Source organism: Chrysochloris asiatica, unplaced genomic scaffold (assembly GCF_000296735.1).
Source record: "Chrysochloris asiatica unplaced genomic scaffold, ChrAsi1.0 scaffold00050, whole genome shotgun sequence".
In the NCBI taxonomy this organism is placed as follows: domain Eukaryota; kingdom Metazoa; phylum Chordata; class Mammalia; order Afrosoricida; family Chrysochloridae; genus Chrysochloris; species Chrysochloris asiatica.
This window is the reverse complement of record NW_006408568.1, coordinates 3293040-3306165: the sequence shown is the minus strand read 5'-3', so window position 1 is coordinate 3306165 and position 13126 is coordinate 3293040.

Here is a 13126-nt window from a genome sequence, read left to right as displayed (position 1 = left end):
AACACTTTTGGAAGAAGAATCTAAGAGGGAAAAAGGAATCTTGGGTGCATCTAGAGTCTTAGTTTCTTCAACTTCTCATAAGGATAAAAATGACATGTATGACTTCCTCTTCCACTTGTCATTGTTGTTGTTAAGTGCTGTCGAGTCAGTTCCAACCCATAGCAACCTTGTATAGGGTTTTCGAGGAGCAGCTGTTGAGCTTGAACTGCCAACCTTACAGTTCAAACTGCTTTGCAGTCTGGCGCATTAACCCACAGTGCCACACCATAGCTCCACTTGTCATTAACCATCATCAGATTGGTCCCCGTCTCATGGAACACATGCATCTTATTGGAAGTTCCACTGAAGCCTGTTGAGCATCAATAAGCAAGCTCCCTCTGAGAGACAAAGGAGCTCTGGTAGCATAGTGGTTATGAATCAACCTGCGAACCTTAAAGTCAGCAGTTCGAAACTACCAGCTGTTCCGTGGGAGAAAGAAGAGGCTTTCTGTTCCGGTAAAGATTTATAGCCTCGGAAATCCTGTACAGGGTTCACTATGTCTCTATGAGTCAGAACTGACTCCATGGCACATAACCACCACCATCTGAGAGGCAGGTGGTGACTGTGCAGGGCAGAGCTTCCTACAGGGAAGGAAAGAATCCTACCTCTGAACTGCCACTGCTCCTTCTTCGAACTGCAAATTCCTGTTTCTTATTATCATGCCTAAGCAAGGATTCTTAGTCCAGTAGAAAAATCCATGTCCTACCCATTTTACCTATTCTATGGAGTCCTGGCATGGTGCCGTAGGATAAGCACGTGACCTCAAGGTTGGTTTGAACTGCAAGGGTGGCTGTTCAAACTCACCAGCCGCTCCTCATAAACCTTATACAGGGTCAGTATGAGTCAGGAACCGACTTGCTGTCACGTAACAACAACCCATTCTATAAAAAAGAATTGCTGCTACACCTTTACTGAACATCTAAATAAATATGTGTGAGGAGTATTATAGTAAATAAATACTGTACTGATACTGTCTCCCAGAAGCCATTGCACAGTTCCAATGTGATATAAAATAGAAGGAACATTTAGTTATAAAGCAGTGATTATATTTTGATATGGAGTTCTGGTGTGGCGCACTGGACTGCAACGTTGGTTTGAACCGCAAGGTTGGCAGTTCAAGCCCACCAGCTGCTCTTTGGAAACCCTATACAGGGTCACTATAGGTCAGAACTGAATGCCCGGCACTTAACAACCACAAATCTATTGCTATATTTCAGTTTGTGAGCACTGTGGTTTGTAAAACTATGAATGCTTTGTGTGTAGTTTATCTAGGGTTTCCAGAAGTTGTGAGACAATTTAGTGACGTGTCAACTGGACTCAGCTCATACAGTTTGCAGCATTTCCCACTCTGCCTACTTCTGATTAGGTGGAAAAAAAGAAACTTTTTTTCTGCACAAGATTTTCAGGGCTGACATGAATCAGCAACTGTATTCTTTGTTTACACTCAGAAGATTGGGGAAGGTGCTTTAATAAGTCATGCACATTCTTTCTTATTCACCTGCTGGTGAATAACAATGTCTTTGATGTGGGCAGCAGGCAAGTCAGCAACTGCTCTACCTTCTGTATTTTCTTCATCTGTTTTGACTCCTGGACCAGGTATGTGTTTAGTTCTGGGACAAAGAGTGCCAGTGTCCCATGTAGGCTGTCTATATCACGGAGGTTAGAGGCAGTGAGAATGGTTGTAGATTCTAGTATGTCCTCATGGGTTACAGTTAAGGCTATGGGTTCCAGTTTGTCTATGCTCTCCCCTACCTAACAACCATCTTCTCTTTCAACTTTAAGTTCCAGTATTAGATACAAAGAAAACAGTTTTATAAAGACCGTTTAACCAACTCCGAATTACCTCTATCTATAGTCAATTCCTTATTGCCTATACCACCTGGGGACCAAGCTCCTCTAATGGAAACCAGACTAATGCAATCTCTTTGCAGTATATACCAGTTCTACAAACTAAATACCCTAGATGAAAAACAGAGAGCAGTATCTGCAAACTTGTTTGAGAATTGGGACTTGAGAAAGTTGGTCCATGGTAGAGAAGTTTGGATATCTGAGAGTGCAGAGACCTCCGGAAGTCCAGAGAGATGACTAGTCTTATAGAAAAGTCTCCATTGCTACTCCATGTGAATGATGGTTAATCTTCCTGAACTGCAGTGGGAAAGCGGGCTGGAGACACCTCTCTGAGTTTCCTATCGTTTTGTAGTAGTCTAAGAGGTATGTTGCCAAATAAAATACAAACTGTTCAGGTAAATTAGAATTTAAGGTGAATCATGAAAATTTTTTACTATAACTATTTTTCAGATCCAGGAGAAAGATGAGACTTTCTGCCCCCGGTAATGATTTACACCATGGGAAACTTTATGTAGTGTTGTTATGAGTTGGAACCGACTTAACAGCTCACAACAATGGCAATGTTCCAAATATTGTATAGGACATACTTACACTGAAAAATTACTCATTGTTATTTGAAAATCAAACTTAATTGGGTGGTGTGCATTTGTTTTTTGTTTTTGTTTTTTCTTAATCTGGCAACCCTACTAAAGAGGACAACTAAAAACTTTCATGCCTGGAAAGAGTAAAAGAATGTGAGAGTGAGTGGGTTGGTGGGACAATAAATTTTAGAGCTAGAGGATGTAGAAAGGACATCAGAGCTGCTGCATCCTCTCAGAGATGGAATGAAGATATAGCTGTATCTCAGTGGTTTTCCAAGTAGAGGAGGGATGCCCAAGTATCTCAAGAAAAATATTCATTCTGGTGCAGGAGTCTAAGACCAAGACCTATCTAAGTATGGTGTGGATGCCTATTTTGTAGCAATGCTGCAGCTATATTTGTGTGAACACCATCCCCCCCAACTCCCCTCCCTACCTTCTCTACACCTACTTCAAGGTTAACCACAACCCCAGGGAGAAGGAAAGGGAATGGAGGAAATATTCCAAATTTTATGGACTTACCTGGAAATGAGTAGAGTCTCAATTTAAAAAAATAAATTCATACTTACCTGGCAGGGGAGATACCATGATCATGAAGGTGGTTTTCCCAGGGCGAGGCTTATCCATTGCACTCCGGATGTGCTGACCCCTGAGATTTCCCCAAATATGGGAAACTCGGCTGCATAATTTGTGGTAGTGGGGGACTGGGTTTGCGCAACCCCCCCCCCAAAAAAAAAATAAAAATAAATTCAGCTACCAGAAAATTTCCAGAAATTAACTTTTGCACCTCTAATGCCATTGTGAGGCCTTCAAAAATTCATGAGCTCCTGATCTTTTTAACACCAGCTGAAGAGATGCGGTGCTGTAGGATGAGCACTGGACATCAAGGTTGGCTTGAATTGCAAGGTCAGTGGTTTAAACTCACCAGTCGCTCATCAGAAACCCTATACAGGGTCGCTATGAGTCAAAACTAACTCGACGACACTTAACAACCGCAACAAGAGACATGGCTGGAGTGTGGTGGCTCTGTAGAGTCAGCACTGAACTGTGAACCACAAAGTGGGCAGTTTGAGTCCACTAGTCGCTCTGTGGGGGAAAGATAAGGCTTTCTGCTCCTGGAAAATATTTAATGCCTCTGAAAACAAGGTTGCTATGAGTCAGAACTGACTTGATGGCACTCAACAACAGCAGAGACATGACATGACACCTTTTGAGAAACAACAATCTCTCCATTTCCTCCCTGTTTTGTTGCTAAGTGCTGTTCAGTTAATCAACTCATAACAACCCTACGTCGGATATCTGAGGAGTAGTTGGTGGGTTTGAACAGCTGAACTTTCAGTTCAAACTGACCTTCCTGTTTAGTGCTTATTTGACAGCACCGGACCAGGACTCCCTCAATTTGGCAATTCCTCAAGTAAACCATTTTTTTTTCTCACCTTCTTTGGTCTATATTATAAAAACAATAGTGTTAGTTTTCATTTTCCAAAAATCAAATTGTATTACTGAATTTTTAACCTTAATATTTGCCTTCTTCCCATTAATGTTGACTTTCTTCCCTAAAAGTTCTAATCTTGCTTATTGCTGTTGTTGTTAAGTGCTGTCAAGTTGATTCCGACCCATAGTGATCCTGTATAGGGTTTACAAGGAGCAGCTGGTGAGCTTGAACCATCGACGTTGCAGTTCAAATGACTTTGCAGTCTGACACATTAGCCCACAACACCACACCAGGACTCTACTCTTGCTTAGGATGGTTAATTTAAAGACTGCTGTGTTTTCCTGATTCATCTTCCTATTGGACAGATTGACAATGATGGCAAAAAACGAGGGAAACATTGAAGCAGAAGACAGTGATGATAATAGTTGTTGTTATGTGCTGTTGACTTGGTTCCGACTCATAGTGACCCTGGACAAGGTTTCTGAGGAGTGGCCAGTGAGTTTGAAGTGCTGCCTTGCAGTCCCAATGCTTATCCTACAGCGCCACACCAGGACACCCTGATAATCATAGAAGCCACTCCTGATTGAGAGCTAGTGGGATGCCTTTCCATGCATCATTGATCCAGGAGAACATTCTGCAAGTTAGGCATCCTCCCCCTATTACAAATGAGAAAAGTGAAATTCAGGGAGGTTTCTATTCTTACTCTAGGTAACCCAGAGAGCAAGTGTTGGAGTGAAATTTAAACCCAGAGTAACTGAATTCCAAGCCTGTGATTTTTTTTCCACTCTGTCTTGCACCTGAGCCACCACAGTTCCTTAATCCACAGACAATTCCTCCATCTTTTGGCTGGCTCTAATTATAGTCTTACCAAAGAAGAATGTGCTGGACTCTCTTCCTGGCCCTGACTATACCTTACTGGGAATGCTGGGCATCCTTAATATTTCATTTATCTGTAAACACTTCTATAGTGCCTGCAGAGTGCCAGATACTGCTCTAAGCAGTTTACAATCATTAGCTTATTTAATCTTTATAGCAACCCTGAGTTTAAGTATTATTATTATTATTATTTTACGGATATGAAAACTAAGGAACAGAGAAATTAAGTGACTTGTACAAGGTCACACAGCCATTAAATTTTGCAGAGGTTGGTTTCATACCTATTATCATGCAGCACAGACTCTCTTACTTCAGAGATTTGGCCTTCTTATCTTAGCCTATCCTTTAATGATTTCCTGTGAGTTTTGAGAGGATGATGGGGTCAAAAGCTTGGAGTTCTCCAAAAGAAAGGTCCCAAATAGGCCAGAGTCTTTAAAAATATCTTTCATGAGGTGAATGCTGGTGAGGCCCAGCTGTAGTTCCTGGCAACTCTCAGTTCTGTCTCAAAGAATAGGCCTTTTTCTTTTTCTAGTGTTTGCAAAGTGTGGACAGCTTCTAAGAAGTCCTCTTTTCTTGTGATTGAAACCAAATATCTGAAGTTACACTCATCAACATCTTGTGGGTCAATGTGGAAAAACTTCAACTTTAACCTTCCTCTTAGTAGCTTCTTTTCCCCCCTCACTTCCTCCTGCCTTAGCCAAGCTGCCCACTTCTGACCAGTGCAGAAGGAGAAAGAGGGAAGAGCCCAGCAACACGTGAGGCTGTCCTATCTGATGAAGCCACAGGTTGTTCCCAGCATGGATGGTCATATGGTCTAAAGTCTCTGCCTCTGGGGCTCACTTGACTTTGGCAAGATGGTGGGCATCGTCCCTTTGAGATATTCTTGTGTGCTAACAAGGGAGCCAGGAAATCTTGGAAGCCTTTGGCACTCACGCCTTGAGGCGACATTTATTTTGTTCATCTTTCAACCAACAGGCCTTCACAGGGACTTGAAGTAACAGAGGGTAGAATGACGGTCTGATTCCTGTAGTTCAGGAGGGATGGGAGAAGAGTATAGAATCCAATGGGAACACTGCTTTATGGCTTTTAGGGGGTTGCTCTAATAGCTTAACAGTAACCAGCAGATACCAGGGGCTTTACTCTTCACTACTCAAGAAACTGTGGGCAATTTGCTTCATTGCATAGAGACTCAGTTTTCGTAGTCCTGGTGTTGCACTGTTGGATAAGCACTGTACTGCTAACCACCAGGTTGACGGTTCAAATTAGCCCTGTAAGGTTGCTATAAGCTGGAATCAACTTGATGACACTTAACAACAACAACAAAGCTAGGATTCATGATAACATCTACCTCTTAGAGCTGTTTTTGCAAATTCTGTGAGACAGTGTTTGGAAACTGCATGTTTAAAATCAGGCTCCATAAATGGTCATGATTGTGATTACACAATGTTGTTGTTTTTGTTAAGTGCCACCGAAACGGTTTCGACTCATGGCGACCCTGTACAGCGTTTTCCATGAGCAGCTGGTGGGTTTAAACTGCTAACCTTGTGGTTCAAAATTCAGTGCCACCATTTACTCTGGAGTTTGCTATTCTGTATGTGCCCCATTATAACCAATGAACTAATTCCCATTAGCTCATTCCCATAATTGTGTCTTTCCCATCTTATAGAATTAAAAACAAAACAAGCTTCCTACTGCTATTAAATCAATTGAGTCAATTCCAACTCAGTAGTGGTGGTGTTAAGCATTGGACTGCCAACTGCAAGGTTGGCAGTTCAAACCCACCAGCTGCCTCATGGGAGAAAGATGAAGCTATCTTCTCCCATAAAAATTTACAGTCTCAAAAATCCTAAGAAGTAGTTTTATCCTGCCCTATAGGGTCGTAGAAGAATTGATGCCTTTGAGTTGTGGTGTTGGAGAATACTGAAAGTGCCATGGACTGCCAAAAGAACCAATAGATCTGTTTTGGAAGAAGTGCAGCCAGAGTGCTCCTTGGAGGCCAAGATGGCTAAGCTTCGTCTCTCATACTTTGGACATATTGTCTGGAGGGAACAGTCACTGGAGAAGGATGTCATGCTGGGTAAGATGGAGGGTCAGAGAAAAAGAGGAAGACCCCCAATGAGATGGATCAGCCAGGTGGCATCATTGATGGCATCAAGTGTAGCAGCGGTAGTGAAGTTGGCCCAGGATTGGACATTGTTTCATTCTGCTGTGCATGGGGTCACTATGAGTTGGTTCTGATGGCACCTGACAACAACAACAACATAGGGTCACTAGTGTGGTGCTGTGTGTTAATGCACTGGACTGCAAAGTCATTTGAATTGCAAGGTCGGCAGTTCAAGCTCACCAGCCACTCCTCAGAAATCCTATACAGGGTCGCTATGAGTTGGAATCGACTCAATGGCACTTAACAACAACAATAACGGGTCACTATAAGTCAGAAAGAAACCGGCTCCCATTTATGTTGTTGTTATTGTTAAGTGCTGTTGAGTCAGTTCTGACTCATAACGATTCAGTACTGGGTTTCTGAGGAGTGGCTGGTGAGTTCAAACCTCCAACCTTGTAGTTCAAACCAACCTTGTGGTTCTGAGCTCCTTCTATAGCACCACATCAGGACTCCAACTATTAAATGTCAAGGGCTGAAGAGTGGAACTCAAACCTCAATTTTCTGCCCCCAATTTCATCGAAGCATTGAAAGTGCGCTTGTTTTTTGTTTTCAAATCTCCTACTAGGTTGTTCAATGTTTATCATGCTCTGCTGCTAGCTGAAAGGTTGCACAATTTGAACCCACCAGCTAGTCTTTGGGAGAAAAGACCTGCTCTTGTCATCTAGAAAACACTATGGGACAGCTCTGCTCTGTCCTGTGGGATTGTTCTGAGTTGGGAGGATGACAGGGCACACAATAGCAATCCAATACTCATCATATTGCCCAGAGACAATGCTAACAGTCATCTTTCCTAGTCTCAGCCCAAGATACACACACACACACACACACACACACACACACACACACACACACACACTTTCAGTCAGTCATTGCAACATTGCCTTGTTCTTAGGCTACAGAAAAGCATCTTTCACTACTTGATAATTGGTTTTCTATTTTATCCAGTCTAGTAGAAAAAATACGAGGAAGCTGAGAGTAGCCAAGCAGTTGACAAAATCAGCTGTGAATGCTTTTGCCAGACTTTTCTTTGTCAGCAAAGACAAAAGCTGTGAAGCTTAGTTGAAAACTCCAGTGGGTAGGGGCTGAGCCCCAGCTGAAAGTGTGAGAGTTGCTATTGTGATCCTCAATATCATATTCCCAGTTGCAGCATCAGCTTGCTAAAAATAAGGAAGTTATTTCCCAAGATTAATAAAAAGAAAAGAAGAGGCTGGAAGGGTGGGGTTTCAGCATCAGGCTGAGGAAGAGGGGGAATGAGAAGCCGACAGACATTAAAATAGCAGCAAATGAATACCGTGTAATTTCCAACAGTCGATAATGTCACACTGCAAGGTTGGTAATTCTGCAGAGATAATTGTCCCCTTCCCCAGATTACTGTCTTTACCAGAGAAAGAAATGATTGTTGTGTATGAGAAATCATGCTGTCTCTCGCTTCATGAGAAGTGGCAGCATTGATGAGAGCCCAGGCCTTAGATTCATGAGAATTTCATCCATGTATGGGGAGCTTCAGGGGCAGAGAGAGACAGCTCTTGTTGTTCTTGTTAGGTTCTGTCGAGTCAGTTCCAGCTCACAGTGACCACACAGGACAGAGCAGATCTGCCTGCCCCTACAGGGTTTTCTAAGCTGTGAGCAATATGGGAGCAGATTGCCACATCTGTCTCTCAAGGAGCTGCCGGGTAGGTTCAAACTGCTATCCTTTTAGTTCACAGCTGAGTGATTAACCATAGTGGCACGAGGACTCCTTAGTTATACAGCTCTTAAGGCAAGAAAAAAATATGATAACATTTTATTCCATAATAAGACAGATCTTGGTGCCTTGTGTCTGTGCCTGCAAGTGTCACACTTCATTTTGGAAGAAGTCCTTCTCTGAATTATTGTGACTTAATACTATTGACTACTTGTGGACTTTCCCCTGCTTTACAGAGACTAATTATTGATAAGACCATGAAACCTAGATTCTAAAAGAAACTCTGGTTTGAAACCAGAGTCTTAGGTTGCCCAGCTTCTGCTCCTTGTGTAGGACAAACCTCCAAATGTTTGTTGACGGCAAACTGAGAGGATTTTACTAAATAACTGCTTAGGTCCCTTTCAGCTCTCAAAGTCTCATGCTTGGAGTCTCCCTGTAAGACAGAGAGAAGCAGGAACAGTATGGTCGGCAGAATCATAGTCTCCAAAGATGGCCGGCCATATCTGAATCTCCAGAATCTGTGATCACAGATATTATCTTACATAGCAAGAGGGACTTTGTAGATGTGATTAAATTAGGAATTAACCTGGATTATCTAGGTAGGGTCAGTACAATCACAGGGTTTCTTAAAAGATAAAAGAAGGAAGTATACGAATAGGATAAGGAAATATGATGATGACAGCAGATATGGGGTGATGGTATTGCTGGCTTTGTGGATGAAGGAACGCACCACATGTCAAGGAATTCAGTGGCCTCAAGGGAAACAATTCTCCCCGAGAACTCCCAAAAGGAATCAGGCCTGCCCGCACCTTGATCATTATCCAGTTTTGGACTTCTGATTTCCAGAACTGTATGATAATAAATTTGTATTGTTTTTAGCCACTGAATTTGTGGTAGTTTATTACAGCAGCAATAGGAAACCAATACAAATCGGAAGGGCAGGGGCCAGGTGTTGAGGATTGCCAACCCCACTTCTACCACTTACAGTAATTGTGTTGATGAAGCCAACACCCAGTGGATTCACTTTCTACTAAACAGGAAATCATGGGGAGGCTACTGGACAACCTAGAGAAACACGACTTACTGCCCTCATGGATCACTAGAGACAGCTAATGCAGATAATTTAGGGTCTGCAAAGCAGTTGCTATTGGGAAACTAAAAAAACAATTCAAACATCTAGCTCTAACAACATTTGAAGCTATTGGTCAGTAATGTCAAAGTCAGAAGGTTTTCATGTTATGTTAGTTAATCACTAAGATGAATTAAAAAACAAAACAAAACAAACTTTTTATTGTGAATTGAATCCAGGCTTACAGAGCAGCACATCAGTTTTACATTCAACAAATCATACACTTTGTTTTATCTCCCTTCAATGTAACATCGCGTGTTCACTGTCTCTGGGTTTCTTGTGTTCATCCCTTCTTCTTTCCTCACCCTTCTGAACATTGTTCTTAGGTAAATGCTGCCCTTTGTGATGTGTTTTGCAAAAAAAAAAGATGAACTGGAGAAAGAGATTGAGAAGCAGTCTTACTATTGCTGTAATCCACCATCTTGTTTTCAGAGGAGGGAAGGGAAGGAACAAAGGAGGACCATTTCTCACCAGGGCAAATCACACCACAAGTCTTCAGTGCCTGGGCATCTAGATTGTTTTCCTTTCTATGTTTGGGCTTTGAAAATGCATTGGGCCAACTAATGAATTTATTCCTGGATTATATCTGGTAAGGGAGGAAGGGAAGGAGAGAAAAAGCTGAGCTCCAGATGTGAACCTTAATTTGTGGATGGCCTCTCATGCTAATCCCTCTAAATCAGGAATTATAGCAGTCCGCCTAAGACATTGCTCAGGATCTGGGTCAATGAGCACATAATCTCTCAGTCTCCTTCTTTAACCTGAGGCCCCTCCCCCAGCTCTGCCTTCACCTCTGCATCTAGCTGTTAACACAGTGAATCAGTGATATCCCTCACTCCCACACCCACACACATGTTTTGTTTTGCATCACCTCTGCTACTTCCATCAAACAGGAAAGAAAAGTCATTTCCACAGCTTCCTTCCCAAGGTGTTAAATTAAGGGGCAAGTGAGAAGGGAAAGGGTGGGAAGGAAGAACAGTTGCTATCTTCATTAAGCTGTTTTTGTTGTTGTTTTTTAGCTACAGATCTAGAAGGAGAATGCATGTAAAATAGAGGATTTGGTAAGACAGTTACATTCTTTTGCTGGTTAATATTCTACTACCAATTATTGCTTGACAATACATTATTGATATATGAAGGTAAATAAAGTATTACTATAAACATATTGTTATTAAGTGCTGTTGAGTTGGTTCTGACTCATAGTGATCCTATATAGGGTTTCTGAGGAATGGTTGGTGTGCTTGTACCACCAACCTTGTGGTTAGCAGTCCAGTGTTTATCCTACAGTGCCACACCTGGCATAAATTAATAGAAATCTTTTATTTAAATAAAAATAGCAAAATGTAAAAGCTCTTGTTTATTGACATGTAGGTCTATGGCTCTGAAAGTGGTGTTCCCATTTCTCTAACCCTCCCCTGAAGAGTTTCAAGTTTTTTGATTTATACCATGTCAAAACAGACATCCTCAGAGGATTCAAAATCATGCTGTTTTTAAATGCTCATTGAGGTTGTGAAGTAAAAAACTGTCCGAGGGGGCAAGATCAGGGTTGTATGTTGGATAGAATAAAGTTCCCCAACAATATTCTTGTAGGACAGCCCTGGCTACCCTCAAAGAAGGAGCAGGTATAGTGTCTTGATCGGGGGTGGGGAGAACCTGCCTTTTTCTCACCAATGTAACTTTCAGTTTTCTTAAAACTTCTTCATAATAAATTCCTGTGACTGTTCTGTATCCTTTGAGCAAATCTATTAAGATGCTCTCTTTGAGATTCCAAATGACATTCACCATAACCTTCTGAGTGGTCGCTTTGCCTTGAGTTGAACTGACCAAGCAAATTCTCTTGAAAGTCACTGTTTTGATTGGGCCTTTGTTTTGAAAACACCCTTATGAGATCAAGACAGATGTACTACTGAGAAAACATGTCTGAAGCCATCCACGGATCTGAGACATGTTTAAATACATTTTGCTTGGAATAAACCTGTGCATGTGTAAACCGGAACCACAGTAACAATGATTTTTACTTATCCTCATATGCTTCTATATTAATATACCAAAGAGTTATATGGTGGTGGTTGGTGGTCATGTGCCATGGAGTCAGTTCCGACTCAAGCGACCCTGTACAGGGTTTCTGAGGCTATAGATCTTTACAGGAGCAGAAAGCCTCATCTTGCTTCTGTGGAACAGCTGGTAGTTTCAAACTGCTGGCCTTAAGGTTCGCAGCCCGATTCGTAACCATACGCTACCAGAACTCCTTAAAGAGTTATATATTTTTATAGTAGATGTTTGATAAGCTGGATGTTACTATAAAATATTATATAAAAAGATTTATTTATTTTATAATATTTAGTTGTAACATTCAGCTTACCAAACATCTACTAGTCAAATTTTTGTCTCTCTTACTTTTAAAAGAAAGTTATTTGTCTTATGTTAACTAAGTTGTCTTCTATTTGATCTCCCTGGTCCTGCCTAAAGGTTTCTGGGTGACACAAACACAGCTGGCTACTAACTGAAAAATTGGCAGTTTGAACCCCTCAAAAGATACCATGGAAGAGAAGCCTGGAAGTCTAATTCTGTAGAAATTACAGCCAATAAAACTGTATGCAACTCAGTTCTACTCTGTAACAACACACAGGGGTCACCAAGAGTTGGAATCAACTCCAGGGAAGTAGGGTTTTGCTTTTTTAAGTTCAGCCTGAGAGGTCCTGAGCCCTTTTTCAGCACTCTCAATATCTCCATGTTTCCTTTGAAAGATGCTGCACCAAGGAATTCAGGGGAAGCTGAAGAAAACACGTTTTCCCCAGTCTGGGGGTGACATCATCTCATGTAATGGAGACAGAGATGGAGAAGTAAGATAGAAATGTTGTAAATTACGGTTCAGTGGATTTGAACTCATGGCAACCTACGTGTGTGGAGTAGAATTACACCATTGAGCTTTCAGGGCTGTGATCATTCAGAAGTAGATCTTAGATCTGTCTCCCAAGGTACCTCTGGGTGAGTTTGAACTGCCAATCTTTCGGTTACTTGTCAAACGCTAAAACATTTGTACCATTCAGGAACTCTGAGATATCAAGATGGAGGTAGAATTCTCTTGAAATCAGGGCTCATGCTTTCCTTATCTCTGATTTTCCCTACAAGACTAGACAGGATGCATGTTCATTCTAACCATTTCAGTAAATACATGGTGAATGAAATTGAATGAAGAGAAAGCTATAAATCTTTGCAGGAGCAGAAAGCCTCATCTTTCTCCCGTGGAATGGCTGGTAGTTTTGAACTGCTGACCTTGAGGTTAGCAGCCCGATTTGTAACCACTATACTACTACTAAAATGTGATTCCTGATAGTAACTAAAAACCCAAAGTGGTGGTGGAGAACTGATGTTG